Below are 21,151 nucleotides of genomic sequence, written 5' to 3' on the forward strand. Positions count from 1 at the left end.
TATAAACAGTAAGCAGTAAGCCATAAATGGAACAAAGTCAATATTTGGTGTGAGACGACCCTTTGCTTTAAAAAAAAAATAGTAGTCTCAGGTACAAAGTTTTATAAGGAAATGAGCTGTAGGTTTTACTGAGCATCTTGCAGAACCAGCCACAGTTCTTCTGGTCACTTTGTCACACTTGCTTCTTAATTTTGCACCAAAACCCAGTAGCCTTCATTATGTTTTCTTTTTTAATCTTAAAAATGGTATCTTATGTAATATGCTGCTCAGATACAAACATTTTTTTCCTGTAACATTTAATTTTGTGCTGGAAAATGAATGAACGTTTGGAACTCCAAACTGTTTTTTTTTTTTTTTTTGTAATGTTTTGACTCGATAATGTAGAAGTCATCAAATAGAAATCTAGAACAAAGTTTGTATGAAAAAAATAGGGTGCCTAAGACTTTTGCACAATACTGTATAATTTTAGCAAAGAAACACATTGAACCATCGATATTGTGAAGTCTTCTATAAAAATAGACCTTTATGGATGGAGTCTTGGGTGCCAGTGCTGCAGGAAAGATGACTTAGTAATGTGAAAAGCTGCGTCACAATAACTTAGAAGAGAGAGAGAAAAGGAGGACAAAAGAGGCTGGTGAGAGAACGACTCTATAGCTGTTATATTATAACTTGTCTCTTGCAAAACATTATAAACATGTAACTCTAAATGGATAAAAAGTATGAGGTGTTGTTCATTAATGAATTAAAAATTCAGGGTGCTAACATTACCTCGGTTCTGTGTCGAGCCACATCACACCACCCCATCATCAATTATTTTCCTAGAACAGCATGTCTTATGTTTCATTCCTCATTTAAATGACCCTACCAGACTTCTATTATATTACTGGAATTATGCTGCTGTGCATATTTCTGTTAATATTGTTTAGGTTTTCATTCATGTTTGTGAGCAGGAATATGAATAATCATATACAACCCCGATTCCAAAAAAGTTGGAACAAAGTACAAATTGTAAATAAAAACGGAATGCAATGATGTGGAAGTTTCAAAATTCCATGTTTTATTCAGAATAGAACATAGATGACATATCAAATGTTTAAACTGAGAAAATGTATCATTTAAAGAGAAAAATTAGGTGATTTTAAATTTCATGACGACAACACATCTCAAAAAAGTTGGGACAAAGCCATGTTTACCACTGTGAGACATCCCCTCTTCTCTTTACAACAGTCTGTAAACGTCTGGGGACTGAGGAGACAAGTTGCTCAAGTTTAGGGATAGGAATGTTAACCCATTCTTGTCTAATATAGGATTCTAGATGCTCAACTGTCTTAGGTCTTTTTTGTCGTATCTTCCGTTTTATGATGCGCCGAATGTTTTGTATGGGTGAAAGATCTGGACTGCAGTCTGGCCAGTTCAGTACCCAGACCCTTCTTCTACGCAGCCATGATGCTGTAATTGATGCAGTATGTGGTTAGGCATTGTCATGTTGGAAAATGCAAGGTCTTCCCTGAAAGAGACGTTGTCTGGATGGGAGCATATGTTGCTCTAGAAGCTGGATATACCTTTCAGCATTGATGGTATCTTTCCAGATGTGTAAGCTGCCCATGCCACATGCACTAATGCAACCCCATACCATCAGAGATGCAGGCTTCTGAACTGAGCGCTGATAATAACTTGGGTCATCCTTCTCCTCTTTAGTCCGAATGACACGGCGTCCCTGATTTCCATAAAGAACTTCAAATTTTGATTCGTCTGATCACAGAACAGTTTTCCACTTTACCACAGTCCATTTTAAATGAGCCTTGGCCCAGAGAAGACGTCTGCGCTTCTGGATCATGTTTAGATACGGCTTCTTCTTTGAACTATAGAGTTTTAGTTTTGGTCCTGCATTTCCTTTCCTTCGTAGCATAGTGTCTTTTCTTCTCACTTTCGGTTACTGTAGTCGGACTTTCACATTTCATTGGCGTTCTCCATTTTCTCTCCTGTTTCAAATTTGTATCCCACAATGCCTTGCGTGAACGGGGAAAGCCCACCATGTGATGCATGACGTAGTATCTTGTATTGCATCATGGTGAAGCAAGAAAAAATAGCGGAGAATTTAGGGCCATGTGGCCCTAAATTCATTAATTGTTCTATTTAAAATAATAATAATAAAATTGGAAGTCTGTGATTCGAATTCAGTCACTTTCGGCCCACTAAATAAAAATAATTGCATGTCAGGGAAAATTATTTTTATGACCTAACTTGAAACATTTGAAAAGCAGTCTACCTTTAAATCATTTGTAAGTGTGTTTATTTTTGGCACATGCTACAGTCTGAAATGTATAAATAGTTCATTCAAGAGTTATATTACTGCAGTGTTGTAGACATTTTCCAGCTGTGGGAGGAAAAAAGAAAGAAAAGAGCATAAGCTTCATAAACTCTGTCAAACCCTGAACATTGTGCTGTATGATAAAGCTGTAAGGGAAATAATGAACTCTTGGAATTGCTTTTCTTAGAGCAATGCCCCATCATTGTTTTCGAAGTGATTTCTCAGTCCTTTTGAAAAGTGAACTTGAGTCAAACACAGACATGTGTGAAGGACTGAAAATGTCAAACCATCTGAAATCCATAGCTACAGTTAGTGGATCACATAAGAGATAAGTCACAGGGGACCGATTTTGTTATTATGCTACATTCTCCGGTCTAAAGGCCAAGCCTCTTATGTCGAGATGGTGCCTGGTGCTGCCTCAGGCTCCAGTTTTAGAAGTAGCCTGTGGGTGGTAAAAGAGAGCAACTGGACTTGCTTGAAGATTCTTGAAGACGTTTCACCTCTCATCCGAAAGGCAAGAAGTCTTTCGGATGAGAGGTGAAACGTCTTCAAGAATCTTCAAGCAAGTCCAGTTGCCCTCTTTTACCACCCACAGTTTACCATGACCTGGATGACTGAGAATCTTCACAGACATTTTAGAAGTAGCATTGAACTGCAGCAATATATGAGAGGCAACAGTGCCCTCTCCTGGTGATACAGACCAGTGTCCTGAGTCACACATTGGTTTACTTTTTCCTTCCGCAGAACACACCACCCTTAAAGTTTAAGATTTTGGGTGGTGGGAGAGACTATATTGTTCTTCTGAGAAAAGACAGATTATTAAATTTAGATTAGATTATTAGTGATTTAGTAATTACTAAAGTGTCTGCGCCAAATGTAAACCAGACAGTTTTAATACCTAGATGAGGTTGAGCATGGGAATGGATAATGTGAAGATGTAATGTTTCTGATTTAGAGAGTCAGTTCACGTTTGAAGGATAGATATTTCATGTCCAATGTGGAGGTATCTGTGCCGAGGAAGAAGTTTAGGAGGGGTGTTTGTTGTATGAGCAGCTTGACTGACCACATGATGAAACTATTCCTCAATCTCCAGATGTTAGCGGTCAAAAATGCTCCAGCTGGGGTGAGACAATGACCACTTTCTTCAGACATCTTTTGTTGTACGGGTCTTGCACTGGAGGCAGAGAAGCTCCATGTGTGAACTGAGAAGTCATTATTACTTGCTGTTGAGCCTTGCTATCATTACCAGACTATGATGCAGCTGCTGTCTACTGTAAAGCTGTAGAATTTAGATGGGGAGACAGGTTGGCTCTTTTTTTTTTTCAGTCTCCTGAAGAAATTATTGTACTTTTGAGCTTTCATTTAATGATCCAATTGCCAAGTGAGATCTTTTCTAATATGTACTCCTAGGAATTCAAAATGACTTATTATTTTCATTGTGGTTCCATGTAAGCATTACGGTGCACGGTCATAAAAGGGAGTCCTGACTTTGTAAAATTCCCAGTCTGGGATCTGGCATTGAAAAAATTCTTGAATCCAGCTGGAGGGTATGTTTCTCAGACCCAGTCTTGAGGTTTCATGCCAGCTTTGAGCAGATGATGGTATCAAGTTGAAGCTCAGAAACAGTGTTCTGACATAAGTCAAGAGTCTTTTTGTCCAGGTAGCGAAGTTCTGTGTGGATGCTTAGAAAGAGTGCATCTTCTTTCAGTACCATACTTTGTTACCCATGAGACTCATGTCATTTTGACCATAAATGAAAAGCTCAGTCCAACAAAAATAGATTGTTTCACAAAATACTGGCATTTTGTGGTGTGTCACAGTAACACAGTAACTTATTTATCTGCACCATGAATAACTGGCCAATTCTACCCATTGAGTTAAAGCTCATTTCTTGTGACTTTAGTCAGGCGTTAAACAATGGATGCCATTGAGCAACAAGCTATAGCCCAAATACATGACAACATTTTCTGTTAAAAGCATTTGATTATATATTCACAAGTCAGAACTACAGGAGCACTATGCATTATGTGCAGTGGCAAACCGTTACTATTAGAGCTGGGACTTGAGCTCAGCCAAAACTTAGCCAGACACCAAAAAAGCAAAGGATTTTGCTAGGGATTAGCAGCAGGCTGCCAGGTCGCTCCATTGTGTGTAGTTGTCAATGTTGATTTTAAACATAACTAAGTAAATTACACAGGGAAATGAATACTTAAGTACGAGTGAAAAATACTGTAGCAAGCGTGTGTGGAAGAAGAGTCTGGAGACAGAAATCTTAGTTTCTCGGTTGTCAGCCTGTGCTACTTGCCTTTGATAGCACTGGTTTGACCACTTTACTAGCATTCGCTAACACTACTGATGAATGCTACACCAGCTGGAGAGTGACTTTACTGCCGTGCTGATGGCGCCGACTTGTGGTTAAGCTCGTATTGGCCTTCGAGAAGGCGATAAATTTTTGGTACCACCTACTATAAATCAAAATCTGTTTGGTTAATTCATCTGTCACTTCCTACATAAACATACACTGCCATGGCTTTCTGTCCCAGCAATGAAGTCCTAACCAATGAGTGAGCCAGCTCTGAACTCGTCTCAGCCTAGAGACAACAAACAAAATCTCATTGGATAATTCTATTTTAATGTTTTCAGTACAGTAACCTTTTCATTTCTGAAGCAAATTTGATAGAAAATTCAGCCGAATTAGAATAGTTAACATGAAATTATGAAAGAATGTAAGAATGAAAGAAATGAAATATAATATTTGAAATACTGATATGTTTGGGGGCGGCACGGTGGTGTAGTGGTTAGTGCTGTCGCCTCACAGCAAGAAGGTCCTGGGTTCGAGCCCCGGGGCCGGTGAGGGCCTTTCTGTGTGGAGTTTGCATGTTCTTCCCGTGTCCGCGTGGGTTTCCTCCAGGTGCTCCGGTTTCCCCCACAGTCCAAAGACATGCAGGTTAGGTTAACTGGTGACTCTAAATTGACCGTAGGTGTGAATGTGAGTGTGAATGGTTGTCTGTGTCTATGTGTCAGCCCTGTGATGATCTGGCGACTTGTCCAGGGTGTACCCCACCTTTCGCTCGTAGTCAGCTGGGATAGGCTCCAGCTTGCCTGCGACCCTGTAGAAGGATAAAGCAGCTAGAGATAATGAGATGAGATGAGATATGTTTGGGCCTTCCCTGGAAGCCAAGAAGGCCCTGACAATTTCCCTGTCATTGTGTGTGCATGCGTAGACATGATATAAAGGTTGTGGTTTCTGGGATGTTCAACATTAACCCTTTCATCACTGCAGACCACTATTCCAGTCTCGTTGTAGTAGAGAAACCCTGTCTGGAAAACGTTATGCAGTGGTGAAAGGGTTAAAATGAGATCAAAGGAAGAGTATGGGGACTGAGGCACACTCAACACTTCTACTTAAGAGTGGAAAGCAAGCTACACAATTCACAGTTGTACAACACACACACACAGAATGAGAGAAAGTTTTATGTCAGTGTGTCAAGCTGAAAAATATCGTGCCCTATTTTTTCAAAGATAACAATGACTATAAAAGGAGAACAGGAAATGTGGACAAATTCCTTTTCCTGGGTTTAGATGTCCCAAGAGATTCATATTACCGGATACATATTAACCCAAATCCTGTGTGGTTATGTTAAAAATAATGTTTACATGATAAGCAAACTAGCATGGCTCTTGAGTGGATAAGAGGCTGAACTGGATGCGAGCCAATAAGTAGTCTCTCAAAGCCTCTCATTACAATAGATGTGAGCGGGTACATACTAAAGAACTCTGCAAAGCTGTCAGTCAGCCACATCTGATGCCAAGTACCAATTTTAAAAGACCCTCTGCATGTTTGGTCCGTGTATCATCCGATCATTCAAGTATTCCATTCAATCTGGAAAACGAAAAACAAAAAAAACACTCAATATTTCGTTTTCCTGTTTTTCTGTATGACCAAAAAATGAGGGATTGGTGTTTGTTTTCCTTTTTCCAACTCAAAACAGAACAAATCATAAACAGGGAAACCAAAACGAAATAATAACTCTAATTTACGATTATTGATTTTCTCTATTCCCCACGCTACATTAGCCTTCCCATGATCCTCAGCGACAGTCCATCGTCATCTCTGCGTCTATGAAACAGAAAAATTGCATGTACATGTATATATCAAGTAATTTATTCATACATCCTATTCATTTAATATATTAAGTTGATGATCTCTTAATTATTATTATCTCAATATAATAGTAATCAGTACTCGAGTTGAGGGGGGATGGGGGGATGCCATCCCCCCGGAATGAAAAAATGGTCAAAATCATCCCCCCTCTAAAACGGGCATCCCCCCTCCCTTCCCTTGAGCAATTTTATCAATAAATGTGGACATTACTTCTATTTAACATTGGAATTAGAAATGCCATTCCACGCAGCTTTGCTGAAACTGAGCATACAGTAAGCTACCGCGAGAGAGGGCGCGCGCAAGCGAAGCGTTTGAGGAGGTGACACTCAGTTGGGGTTCCGTTATTTTTTATTTCATTCGGCGTCAGTGACAGCAGCGGATTGCAGCATCATGGCCAAGCGGAGTGGACAGCAAGACCTAAGCAAGTTCGGATTTAAGATCGCAAGAAAAAACATTTCCGGAGGTAAGTCAAGAGTTACGAATATCAGTCACACTTTCTGTGAGCCCGCTATCATGCTGTAAAGTTACCGATATGGAGCCTAATTTGTGGGCGGCAGATAACGACACAGCTATCATAATGAATGTTAGTTTGGAGTCTATCCAGCTATCGATAGCTTACTCAGGTTCATGTTAGCTTTGATTTCTTGTATAAGGCCATTAATTTAATCAGCCTGGACGTTCGTTTGTTATTCTTCAGGCAACAAAAAGTGTTATTCAAGACAGGAAGGCTAAAATAAACGACACTAGCAGTTTTGAAGGCTTCATTGCCTCATTAGAGAGCCGGTCACAACATGTAAGGCAGAGCAGGATTGGTGTAGGACTCGACAAAGTGTCTGCTAAAATGCAGCTTTCTTTTTCTTCGTCATAGGCTCTTCTTCTGTCTCCTCAATGGGCCTTTTCCCCTTTCCAAAGAAACTTTCCAAAGATGCCTGCTTTTAACTCATTTTGCTAGCTTGTATCCAGTATGCATCAAAGTGCTGCTATGTATTGAAGCAAAGTATCAAAGTATCCAAGGCAGCTCCTTGGTAACCGTCAACGTTAAGGTGTCACGTGACCTAGATAACAGCGGGATTCAACGTTACAGAAAGAATCCGGTCATTTTTCAAAGCTCAAATCCTCATTCAGATAATAAATAAATCAGAAATAACATTATAATTATCTCATCTCATTATCTCTAGCCGCTTTATCCTTCTACAGGGTCGCAGGCAAGCTGGAGCCTATCCCAGCTGACTACAGGCGAAAGGCGGGGTACACCCTGGACAAGTCACCAGGTCATCACAGGGCTGACACATAGACACAGACAACCATTCACACTCACAACTATGGTCAATTTAGAGTCACCAGTTAACCTAACCTGCATGTCTTTGGAGGAAACCCACGCGGACACGGGGAGAACATGCAAACTCCGCACAGAAAGGCCCTCGCCGGCCCCGGGGCTCGAACCCAGGACCTTCTTGTTGTGAGGCGACAGCGCTAACCACTACACCACCGTGCCGCCCCATTATAATTATATTTAATTAAATTATCTTATCCACTGCTCTTTATTCCAGATGACAGTCAGCAGCAACTGCGGCAGGAGCTGGAGGACCCGGAGTGTGAGACAATACAGGAGCAGGAGCAAGCAGGAGAACCAACAGCTGAAGAGCTAAAGATTTACAATTTACTGTTGCTTGTTTTAGCTTATTGGTTCCCTACCTACCTCTGTATTTAATTCGATGTTCCCAATGTTCAGCTTTGAATAAAAATTCTATTGACTTGATATGAAAAGATTCAGTTGTTCATTTACATTGCCTGCTGAGGTTTTAATAAATTATTTACCAAACGATTTAAAAGGAGCCTACCATGACTATGAAGTTACACTTCAAATTGCACTAGTCGTGGTAGGCTCCTTTTAAATCGTTTGGTAAATAATTTATTAAAACCTCAGCAGGCAATGTAAATGAACAACTGAATCTTTCCATATCAAGTCAATAGAATTTGTTGCCTGAAGAATAACAAACGAACGTCCAGGCTGATTAAATTAATGGCCTTATACAAGAAATCAAAGCTAACATGAACCTGAGTAAGCTATCGATAGCTGGATAGACTCCAAGCTAACATTCATTATGATAGCTGTGTTGTTATCCGCCGCCCACAAATTAGGCTCCATATCGGGAACTTTACAGCATGATGGTGGGCTCACAGAAAGTGTGACTGATATTCGTAACTCTTGACTTACCTCCTGAAATGTTTTTTTCTTGCGATCTTAAATCCGAACTTGCTTAGGTCTTGCTGTCCACTCCGCTTGGCCACGATGCTGCAATCCGCTGCTGTCACTGACGCCGAATGAAATCAAAAATAACAGAACCCCAACTGAATGTCACCTCCTCAAACGCTTCGCTTGCGCGCGCCCTCTCTCGCGGTAGCTTATTGTATGCTCAGTTTCAGCAAAGCTACGTGGAATGGCATTTCTAATTCCAATGTTAAATAGGAGTAATGTCCACATTTATTGATAAAATTGCTCAAGGGAAGGGAGGGGGGATGCCCGTTTTAGAGGGGGGATGATTTTGACCATTTTTTTTGTTCCGGGGGGATGGCATCCCCCCATCCCCCCTCAACTCGAGTACAGATTACTATTATATTGAGATAATAATAATTAAGAGATCATCAGCTTAATATATTAAATGAATAGGATGTATGAATAAATTACTTGATATATACATGCACATGCAATTTTTCTGTTTCATAGACGCAGAGATGACGATGGACTGTCGCTGGGGATCATGGGAAGGCTAATGTAGCGTGGGGAATAGAGAAAATCAATAATCGTAAATTAGAGTTATTATTTCGTTTTGGTTTCCCTGTTTATGATTTGTTCTGTTTTGAGTTGGAAAAAGGAAAACAAACACCAATCCCTCATTTTTTTGTCATACAGAAAAACAGGAAAACGAAATATTGAGTGGTTTTTTTGTTTTTCGTTTTCCAGATTGAATGGAATACTTGAATGATCGGATGATACACGGACCATGTTTAAAAGGATTTAACCAATTCAAAAATCTCATCTTGTACAAGGTTCATTGTGTGTGTGTGTGTGGGGGGGGGGGGTTTCACTCTTAAATGGCTGAGTTTTTTAGCATAGACTGAGCAAATACACAAAATGTAGTTAATTAGCATCCATGAAAATGGCATCAGGACATTAAGGATTAAAATTCATTTCAATTATTGATTGACCTTAGAATTTGGTTAACACATTTGTATGTTCAAAGTGACCTTGTCAGTCAATATTCAAATATAATTGAAAATAAAGTAAAATGAATATCTTTCTATGATCTTCAGGAAATGTGAATGATGCAACTTCCTTTTAACCATGGGACTTGTGGAACATTCCAAATATTTCATAAGAAGTCAGTTCAATAACAGGGTCGAATGAATCCATAACCTGTAATGGATAAATCATGAAAAGGAATGTTTCAAGCAAGAGATATTAAACGCGTTCAGACATTACATATAATGGGTTGGAAAAAGCAAAAGTCAAGTCAAGTTTGTTTGTATAGTGCTTTTAACAGTAGACATTGTCCCAAAGCATCTTTACAGAATCTAAATGACCCAAGACATGAGCCAATTTTATCCCTAATCTATCCCCAATGAGCAAGCCTATGGTGATGGTGGCAAGGAAAAACTCCCCTGGTTGACACGAGGAAGAAACCTCGAGAGGAACCAGACCAAAAGGGAACCCATCCTCACCTGGACAACAACAGACAACATGACTATAACATTAACAGTTTTGACATGAAGTCAGTTTTGTTGATGTTATAACTCTTCATTCATGGAAACTTGAGTGCAAAACTGTTCATGACAACTGCAGTCCTAAAGTTAGCAAGTCAACTGTAGTCCTCAGCCACAAAAGCATTACTGTAAGTGTCCAGAGTGTCTTCTAAGTGTGACTTCCAACTGTCCATCTGGGACCATCCTCCACAGGAGCAATGTGATGAGACTCTAACCAGACATAGGGCATCAGGATGGATCAGGTAGGTTCGAGGACCAGAAGAGGTCAGCACCTCAATTCCTGGATTGACATGTAACTCAGAAGGACAGATCTTTTTTTTTTTTTTGGGGGGGGGAGAAAATACAGGTTGTTAGGTATGCCCAATGTCAACTGATTAAGTAGGTACAGTATACATTTTGCGCTGAGTACAAGCAGGGACTCCAGCAAAACTAACTATGACAGCATAACTAAAAGGGGAGAGCCAGAAGGTAACACAGGCATGACGGAGCCCTGGGACATAAAGCAGCCAGTCACTACACCATCAACAAACTCGAGTGAGCAAGCAAGTGGGGGACTGACTAGCCTGGGCCTGCCCATCCTAAGCGTGACACAACACGAGGGCCTGTAGAGCTTTGAAGTCGCGTTAGCCAGACTAGGGACTGACAGCATCCATACATCCCAGTTTACCAAAACAGTCCATGTCTGAGGACCCTCTCCAGATCTACACCTTTATCTCATAAACACCATTAACAAAAGGCTTGACGAAACAGATATGTTTTCAGCCTAGACTTAAATGCTGAGACTGTGTCTGATTCCCAAACACTACTTGGAAGGCTGTTCCATAACAGTGGGGCTTTGTAAGGAAAGGCTCTGCGAGACTATTCAGTGCTTTAAAGGTCAATAGTAGTATTTTATAATCAAAACGAAATTTGATTGGGAGCCAATGGAGTGCGGATAAGACAGGGGTGATGTGATCATATTTTCTCATTCTAGTAAGGACTTTTGCTGCTGCATTTTGAACTAACTGGAGCTTGTTTATGCACTTATTGGAACATCCAGACAATAAGATATTACAATAATCCAACCTGGAGGTAATGAAAGCATAAACTGGTTTTTCTGCGTCATGTAGTGACATTAAATTTCTTATCTTAGCTTTCTTTCATCTCAGAAATATTGCTATCTGGTTAATGTTATCAATGTGAATTTCGAATGAAAGACTGGGGTCAATAATCATTCCGAGGTCTTTTACTGCTGCACATGAAGAAACAGAAAAGCCATCCAGAGTTATCATGTAATCAGAAAACTTACTTCTAGCTGCATGTGGTCCTATTACAAGTACTTCAGTCTTGTCAGAGTTAAGCAGAAGGAAGTATCAAAACACTCCAGTGTCTTACAAAAGTATTCATCCCATTTTGTGTTTGTCATGTTTTGTTGTATTACAAGCTGAAATTAAAATGGATTTTTGGAGGGTTAGCACCATTACACAACATGCTACTACTTTAAAGGTGAAAATTGTTGTTTTATTGTGACACAAACAATAATTAAGATGAAACAAAACCCCAGAAATCTGGAGTGTACATAGACATTCATCCCCTTTCGTATGAAACCCCTAAATAAGAGCTGGTCCAACCAATTTACTTCATAAGTCACATAATTAGTTGAATAAGAGCCACCTGTGTGCAATCAAAGTGTCATATGATCTGTCACATGATGGCTGTATAAATCAACCTGTTCTGGAAGGACCCTGACTCTGCAACATGATGAAGAAAGTAACATGAAAACCAATACTTTGATGTGTTTGAAACCCAAACACTATTGCTAAATATTTTAGGATCTGGAGAATAGAATTACAGTATGTCGTGTCCTCATCCCAAAACAACATCGGTTCACTCAGTACCATGCTATAATGAAATATTCACAAAAATTCTTTCATGTCAAACAGACTAATTATATTGAGTTTCAAGAACTTTATTTCACATATCTGTCATAATGCAAATGCTTTATAATAACAGAATCTGGCTGCATTGCAACATTACACAAGCACCATTCTTCGGCCAGATGGACAATGAAACAAGACAGTCTTTGTTGAGCATCTAAGCATTTGAGGAGAAGAAGAGTCCAAAAGAGGACATTCAGAGACAAAGTGCTGAAAAGAAAAAATTATTCAGAAATTTTGTGGCAGTAGTTGACAGTGATGCATTGGACAGATCCCACTTCTGCACATCATTTCCAGCCTGAATTTTTATATTTGTTTGAGAAATGTCTGGTTTTGTATATGTCCTGTAACTGACATAACAATGTTTTTTGTGTTGCTATATTGTATTAGACCATGGGGAGGAGTGTCTTGAGGAGAAACATATTTGATAACACTCTAGCAATGTAAAATTTAATTGATAGCACTTTGTATTAAGGTTCCCTTAAGTTCAATTATTCAAAACATAGTGTATTTAATACATGAAGAAACTATATTAACTCATTATTGCAGAAACAAGCTTCTGCATTAATGCACCATCAGAAAATTAACAAGGATCCATTATGTTTTGATAATAAACCAAATAAGCCAACTAGTTAACACCTGCATTATCCTGGTAATGCCAAACGAGACCGTCAGTGATGGCGTAGTTCACTCCGGCCCCGTCTAGTCCAGAAGGAATAATCTAAAGTGGGCCACCTTAAGCAATAAATGTTGCAAGCTATATACAGTATATACAAGTTATATACAAAAGCTATATACACCTTAGGAATACCGACCTATTTGCCAGAAAGAATCCAAAACAGCGAGGAATTGACCAAGAAGAAGCGATTTTTGTTGAACTACTCATTAAGGCTTAATTAGTCCATAACTTCATTAATCATTGTAATTAAGCAAATCTGGGTAGAAGTTATATGCACCCTATGTACCCCTACCTTCATGCCAGAAAGAATCAAAATTGGTGAAGAATTGAGGTAGAAGAAGCTATTTGTGTGGAAACTGCTCGTTAGGGCTTAATTATTCCATATCTTCATTATTCATTGCAATTATGCAAATTTGGGCAGAAGCTATATGCACCCCAGGCAGACCCACCTTCCTGCCAAAAAGAATAAAAATCGGTGAAGAATTGAGAGAGAAGAAATTATTTTTATGAAACGTGAACAATGCCGAATGGTTCTCAATAATGAGAACATTATTGAAATGTTTAAAAACAATGTTCCTCCAATCCTGCAGATCATTTTGAACTTCTGCAGATGTTCAAAATGTTTGAAATGTTTAAAATCAATGTTCCTTAAAGAAAAATAGGAAGGGATTTAGATATTTCACTGTCTACGGTGCATAATATCATTAAACGATTCAAAGAATCTGGAGGAATTTTGGTGCATAAAGGGCAAGGGCTCAAGCCTAATCTGAACACCCGTGATCTCAGATCCCTCAGACGGCACTGCATCAAGAACCATCATTCATCTATAGCTGATATAACCACATGGGCTTGGGATTACTTTGGCAAACCTTTGTCAAGCACTACAATATGGAGTTACCTCCACAAATGTCAGTTAAAACTTTACTGTGCAAAAAGGAAGCCTTATGTTAACTGTGTCCAGAAGTGCTGTCAACTTCTCTGGGCTCGGAGGCATCTGAGACGGACCATCACACAGTGGAAACGTACTGTGGTCAGATAAATCAGTATTCCAGGTCTTTTCTGGAAGAAATAGACACCATCTGCTCCGTACCAAACACAAAAAGGACAATCCAGACTATTACCAGCAAGAAGTCCAAAAGCCAGGCTGTGTCAGTGCCCTTGGCAAAGGTAACTTACACTTCTATGATTGAGCATTAATGCAGAAAAGTACATGAAGCTTTTGTAGCAACATATTGTGCCTTCAAGACAACATCTTTTCCAGGGATATTTCAACAAGACAATGCAAAACCACATTCTGCACACATTACAAAGGCATGGCTGTGGAAGAAGAGGGTGCCTGTCCCTTCTTTCCACAAGAGAGAATGTGTAATGAATTTTGAAATAAAAATATGATAACAATGACACTGTACTGTTGCACATCTTAAGACCTGGGACAAAAATAACACCTGAAACCTTTCATCACTTGGTGTCTTCAGTCCCTAAACATCATTTAAGTGTTGTGAGAAAGAATGGCAACATTATAAAGTGATCAATTCTTTACTGTCCCAACTTTTTTGAAATGTGTTGCAAAAATCAAAACTGAAATGTGCTTATTTTGTGGAAAAAAAACAACAGCAATAAAATTCATGAGGTAAAACACCAAATAATGTGTTGTTGAGTGGTTTTAAGTGCAATACAGGTCAAAATTTATTTACAAATAATTGTTTTCAGTTTTAATTTCGATTTCAACATACCGTCCCAACATTTTCTGATTTGAGATTGTTTTTGTTTTGAATCGTCTTGTTTATCAAAATTCTTAAAGATGTATAGCTCATATCAGTTTTAGTACATACAAGTTGTTAATATTTTATATTTTATTTATTATAAAATTGATCGACGAAAACATGAACATCAAAATCTTGTTCTGTGATTGAATCTCAAATGGCATGCTCATGGTCAGATACAGTGGTGCTTGAAAGTTTGTGAACCCTTTAGAATTTTCTATATTTCTGCATAAATATGACCTAAAACATCATCAGATTTTCACACAAGTCCTAAAAGTAGATAAAGGGAACCCAGTTAAACAAATGAGACAAAAATATTATACTTGGTCATTTATTTATTGAGGAAAATGATCCAATATTACATATCTGTGAGTGGCAAAAGTATGTGAACCTCTAGGATTAGCAGTTAATTTGAAGGTGAAATTAGAGTCAGGTGATTTCAATCAATGGGATGACAATCAGGTGTGAGTGGGCACCCTGTTTTATTTAAAGAACAGGGATCTATCAAAGTCTGATCTTCACAACACATTTGTGGAAATGTATCATGGCATGAACAAAGGAGACTTCTGAGGACCTCAGAAAAAGCATTGCTGATGCTCATCAGGCTGGAAAAGGTTACAAAACCATATCTAAAGAGTTTGGGCTCCACCAATACACAGTCAGACAGATTGTGTACAAATGCAGGAAATTCAAGACCATTGTTATCCTCCCCAGGAGTGGTCAACCAACAAAGATCAACTCCAAGAGCAAGGTGTGTAATAGTAGGCGATGTCACAAAGGGCCCCAGGGTAACTTCTAAGCAACTGAAGGCCTCTCTCACATTGGCTAATGTTAATTTTCATGAGTCCACCATCAGGAGAACACTGAACAACAATGGTGTGCATGGCAGGGTTGCAAGGAGAAAGCCACCGCTCTCCAAAAAGAACATTGATTGCTGTTCGTCTGCAGTTTGCTAAAGATCACGTGGACAAGCCAGAAGGCTATTGGAAAAATGTTTTGTGGACGGATGAGACCAAAATAGAACTTTTTGGTTTAAATGAGAAGCATTATGTTTGGAGAAAGGAAAACACTGCATTCCAGCATAAGAACCTTATCCCATCTGTGAAACATGGTGGTGGTAGTATCATGGTTTGGGCCTGTTTTGCTGCATCTGGGCCAGGACGGCTTATCATCATTGATGGAACAATGAATTCTGAATTATACCAGTGAATTCTAAAGGAAAATTGTCAGGACATCTGTCCATGAACTGAATCTCAAGAGAAGGTGGGTCATGCAGTAAGACAATGACCCTAAGCACACAAGTCGTTCTACTAAAGAATGGTTAAAGAAGAATAAAGTTAATGTTTTGGAATAGCCAAGTCAAAGTCCTGACCTTAATCCAATTGAAATGTTGTGGAAGGACCTGTAGCGAGCAGTTCATGTGAGGAAACCCACCAACATCCCAGAGTTGAAGCTGTTCTGTACGGGGGAATGGGCTAAAATTCCTCCAAGCCGGTGTGCAGGACTGATCAACAGTTACTGGAAATGTTTAGTTGCAGTTATTGCTGCACAAGGGGGGTCACACCAGATACTGAAAGCAAAGGTTCATATACTTTTGCCACTTACAGATATGTAATATTGGATCATTTTCCTCAATAAATAAATGACCAAGTATAATATTTTTGTCTCATTTGTTTAACTGGATTCTCTTTATCTACTTTTAGGACTTGTGTGAAAATCTGATGATGTTTTAGGTCAGGGCTTTTCAAAGTGTGGGGCGCGCCCCCCCTGGGGGGCGCCAGAGTTCTTCAGGGGGGGCGCAACATGAGGAAAAATAAACCAGAATAAGTTACTATTGCGGACATTTAGCGAACTTCAGCTAGCCTTTACCAGAGACAAAATAGATCAATTTTTAGTACCTAAAGCTACAGTGAGTGAGGAGACAGAGTCTGGGCCAAACAAAAAAAACAGAGCCTCCAGGATGTTGCGATTTGCAACTTCAACGCAAATTCAACCAATCCCCGCGAATTCAGGGCGGTGTTGCAATTATATCCAATCACCGCAACTTTCCCGCAAATTTGACCAGTCGTTGGCGTCGTCTTGAGGTGATGTCGACAAACTACCTTCCGCCTTACTTCCGTGTATACGTTCAAGAGAAGCAGCATCAGTGCGAGTCAGTGTTTATGTAGGCTTAAATTCTGTTACTGAAAGTGTGTTGTGTTTACAGTGAAGGACTGTGTGCACTTTACATTATTATTTTTTTTTACTTAATACAAGAAATTAATGGATGCCAACATTTTTGCCAAAATGGTATTTTATTTTCCATTGTTTAGGCAGCTTCAGCATCATACTGTGAGATTCTGTTCAAATTGTTTTTTTTCTTCTATGAAGCCTGATTCATTTATTTATTAGTTTATAATTATTGTTTAATTTAGTCTTCAGGAGAGACTGCCTGCACACAGTACTAGTATTAATAGTTTTTTTCTTACATGAAAGCTGAGGCATTTATATTATATTTTAAGGTAACTTCATGTTGTGCTGTGAGGTTCTCTGCACTTTAACTTTTGAACCAACAGGAGCATTTGGATAAGTAAAGCCTATTTTTCTGCATTTTTGTAGTCCTGGTAATCTTTTATATTGGTGAAGTTGTTTATAGGACCACTTCTCAGTGTCTTTGTTTTTTTAATCAATAGTTTTTCAGTAATAACTTAATATTTAACATATCACTCAATTTTAATCACAAAAAGAGAAAATCGCAACAATTTCTCGCAACTTTCACTTCCTCCCACAATGTAATCGCAACAAAAACCTAAAAAACACCGCAACTTTCATCGCAATTTTTTGGAAACCCCCGCAACATCAGACATTTTAGCCCGCAACAATCACAAAAAAGGCCCGCGAAATCCTGGGGGGACTGAAAAAAGAAGGAAGTATGACCACGATTATTTAAAGTTTGGATTTTCATGGACTGGATCTGAAGATGCTCCACTGCCACAGTGTGTTGTCTGCCAAGAGGTGCTAGCTAACGATGCTATGAGATGTTTAAAATGTGTAAAACAAGATGTTTTAAAAAGCACAGATGTTTAAAATGTGAAAAAGAAAAAAATAAAAATGTGTACAACAACCATTTTTTAAAAATACAAATGGAACATTAAGTATAGCAACGACAAAAATTGTAAGGGGGCGCTGTTGTTTATTTGCTCTCCGAGGGGGGGCTGACTCTCCCACACTTTGAAAACCCTTGTTTTAGGTCATATTTATGCAGAAATATAGAAAATTCTAAAGGGTTCACAAACTTTCAAGCACCACTGTAGTGTACTACACAGGTTATACCAAGCAAAACTCATACCCTATGTCATGAGAAGCAGTAGTAAAGAGGAAGTAATTTGATATCCTGTGTGAACAAAAAACATGCTGACAATTATTGGGTTTAGTGTTGACAAAGTAGGAACTTTGAAGATCCCTTTGGTGACTTTATTTAAAAGCCAAACAGCCTAGCAACAAACATAGGAACCTTTTAAGCAGATGTCAGTAGCACTCGAGACGGTTTAACAGCTCAAATCACAGCTGCTGGATATAGAGGTTATGATAACAGGCTCAGTTGACTTACCACTAATGTGTCATGACTGACTGAGTTGTGTTATTTTAAACCTATGATCCCAGCACTCAGTCACTGATCACCACTGTTATTGAATCATTCTCTCTATATATGTGGTGTTGTGACCAAATAGCAGATAATTTAATGAGATAAAATTGCTATTAGGACCATAGTTAGTAAGCTAGACACAGTAATATGTTTAAAAACTGAGTAACAGAAACTCAGGAAAGTAAACTAGACCTGGACTTCAGACTATTGGATGAAAAGTTGCTGTGAAGGAAAACACACGCGCACACACACACACACGCACACACACACATTTTATTTGGATCTTTACATCATACATTCATATATAGAAATTAGGATGCATTCATATAAAAAGAATAGCAAAGCATTTATATAAAAATAATAAAGCAACAGTGGTCAATACAATGTAATACAATACAATAGTTTTTCATTTAAAAATATAGTGAAATCAAAAAGCAAATACAACAAGTCAGCTCTGAGCCAAATTTGGGAGTATTTTCAAATACTTTCACACTTCTGTGTCCATAACAGAGTGTGATTTGTTTCCACTGCTTTGTAGTGCGCATTTAGGGCTGTTGAAGCAAAAAAGCATAAAAGATGATGACAATGATGAGAAAAATGATGCCAGTCACCAGTGCGGTGATATTCAATTTCTTGGCCAACCTGGAATGCGCATTAGCTCTTGTAGTATCACCAATAAGGTTAGCTGTGTCCGTCTATAATGAAAAAGTTAAGATGTTTATTTCCTTCTTCATTCTTTTTTATTTAAAATGAGAGATAAAATAGCAATGAAGATATGATGTTAAATTACTTACCCGGCAGGAGAACACAATTGCAACGATTCCAATTGGAGTACAGCAGCATATTGTGTTAAAGATGGACCAAGCCAGGTATGTTGGTGCACTGGATACACCAGTAGCCAAAGCTGCTTTTCCTTCCATCTTCCAAACGTTTTCTCTGTGTCAGTGTGTTTCCAATGGCTGCGTGAGTAGGGTTTCAGGAGGAATGTGGGATAGGTCTTAGCAGCTGTTTTAAATATTCACTATGGGATGTGGCCTAATGGGGTGGAATAGCCGAAAGGATGTGTTTCTTCCCAGCATATGTTTAATTTCATCTGGAAATGTTTTTGGTCTTCCAGATCTTGCCTTAAGATAAAACATCAAACAGTGTGCTGTTGTGTTGCTTTAAATGCAATACAGGTCAAAATTATTTACTAATCATTGTTTTGAGTTTTAATTTCAATTTCAACATCCCGTCCACCTTTTTTCTGCTCTGGGGTTGTAGATTTTAGACTATAGACCACAGACACACAAACACACAGACATGTGCGCATGTTCTCACGCACGGACGCACACGTCCGTGCAATATGCAAAAATCCAAACAGTGAAAACACATATGCAAAAATCCAAACAGTGAAAACACTGATACATAGTGTTGACTTTTTTTTATTCATATACTCTTTAAACATGCAGTTTCTCATTAAAAAAAAAAAAAATATATATATATATATATATATATATATATATATATATATATATATATATATATATATATATATATAAAAGTGACTACATAGCTCATTTAACACATTTTTCTTTTCTCCATGGATGCAATGCTGCATAAATTCTTACAGATTGTTTTTTTTTTTTTATCTGTACAGAAACATCTCATGCATTTGTATTTAAAATTAGGATGCATTCATGTTAAATGGATAAAAAAATACTCATATAAAAACATGATGATAGAGTAACAGTGGTTAATGCAATAGAAGACAACATTTTTTCCATAGTTACAATAATAATTCCATTACATCATTGAAATGATTAGAAGATTACACTTAATGCTATAGTATTTCATCAAAAATGAAATGAAATTTAAAAAACACCAGTTGGATTTGAGCCAAGTGGATGGTGTTTTTAATTCCTGCATAACTTCTGAAGCATTACACTGTGTGATTTGGCTCCATTGCCTTTTAATGTTTCAAAACTATTGAGTACAGTATGATGATAATGATGAGAAAAATGATTCCGATGACCATTGCGGCGATGTTCAGTTTCTTGGCCAAACCGGAATGTGCATTAGCTCTTGTAGAATCACCAAGAGTGTTAGCTGTGTCAGTCTATAATGGAAAAGTTATTATGCTTAATAATGATAACAAATAAAACTGATAATGAAGAAGAAAGAAAATATTTTAAATGACATACCCGACAGGAGAACACAATTGCTACGATTCCAATTGGAGTACAGCAGCATATTGTGTTAAAGATGGACCAAGCCAGGTATGTGGGTGCATTGGATACACCAGTAGTCCCAGGTACATTTCGTTCCATTTTTCCGTCTTGTGCACCGGCTGTGTGAGTCAGGCTTCAGGAGGAATGTGGGGTGTGTGTTAGAAACATTTTGAGATATTTGCAATGGGATGTGGCCTTTAATGGGGGCGTGACTAAGCTGGAAAACAACATCATATTTCATAATGAAAACTAAAATGATACAAAAAATATTTTATATGCAACGTATCAAGAGAAATTGTGATTTTGTATGATATTTGGAAAGATGAAGAACATTTGAAGTCTCATCTAATCTCATCTCATTATCTCTAGCCGCTTTATCCTGTTCTACAGGGTCGCAGGCAAGCTGGAGCCTATCCCAGCTGACTACGGGCGAAAGGCAGGGTACACCCTGGACAAGTCGCCAGGTCATCACAGGGCTGACACATAGACACAGACAACCATTCACACTCACATTCACACCTACGGTCAATTTAGAGTCACCAGTTAACCTAACCTGCATGTCTTTGGACTGTGGGGGAAACCGGAGCACCCGGAGGAAACCCACGCGGACACGGGGAGAACATGCAAACTCCGCACAGAAAGGCCCTCGTCAGCCACGGGGCTTGAACCCGGACCATCTTCCTGTGAGGCGACAGCGCTAACCACTACAACACCGTG

At 38.7% G+C, this 21,151-nt stretch overlaps 1 long non-coding RNA gene across 1 annotated transcript; it reads right to left on the reverse strand.

The window, feature by feature from the left end:
* Nucleotides 1-18,007: 18,007 nt before the first annotated feature.
* LOC132876048 (uncharacterized) lies at nt 18,008-19,744 on the reverse strand. The gene is made up of 2 exons (XR_009651910.1): nt 19,019-19,744; nt 18,008-18,919 (listed from the first exon to the last, which is right to left on the reverse strand). It is a non-coding gene; the product is annotated as an uncharacterized LOC132876048 (long non-coding RNA).
* Between the last annotated feature and the right edge of the window lie 1,407 nt (nt 19,745-21,151).

Source organism: Neoarius graeffei, chromosome 28 (assembly GCF_027579695.1).
Source record: "Neoarius graeffei isolate fNeoGra1 chromosome 28, fNeoGra1.pri, whole genome shotgun sequence".
Lineage (NCBI taxonomy): Eukaryota > Metazoa > Chordata > Actinopteri > Siluriformes > Ariidae > Neoarius > Neoarius graeffei.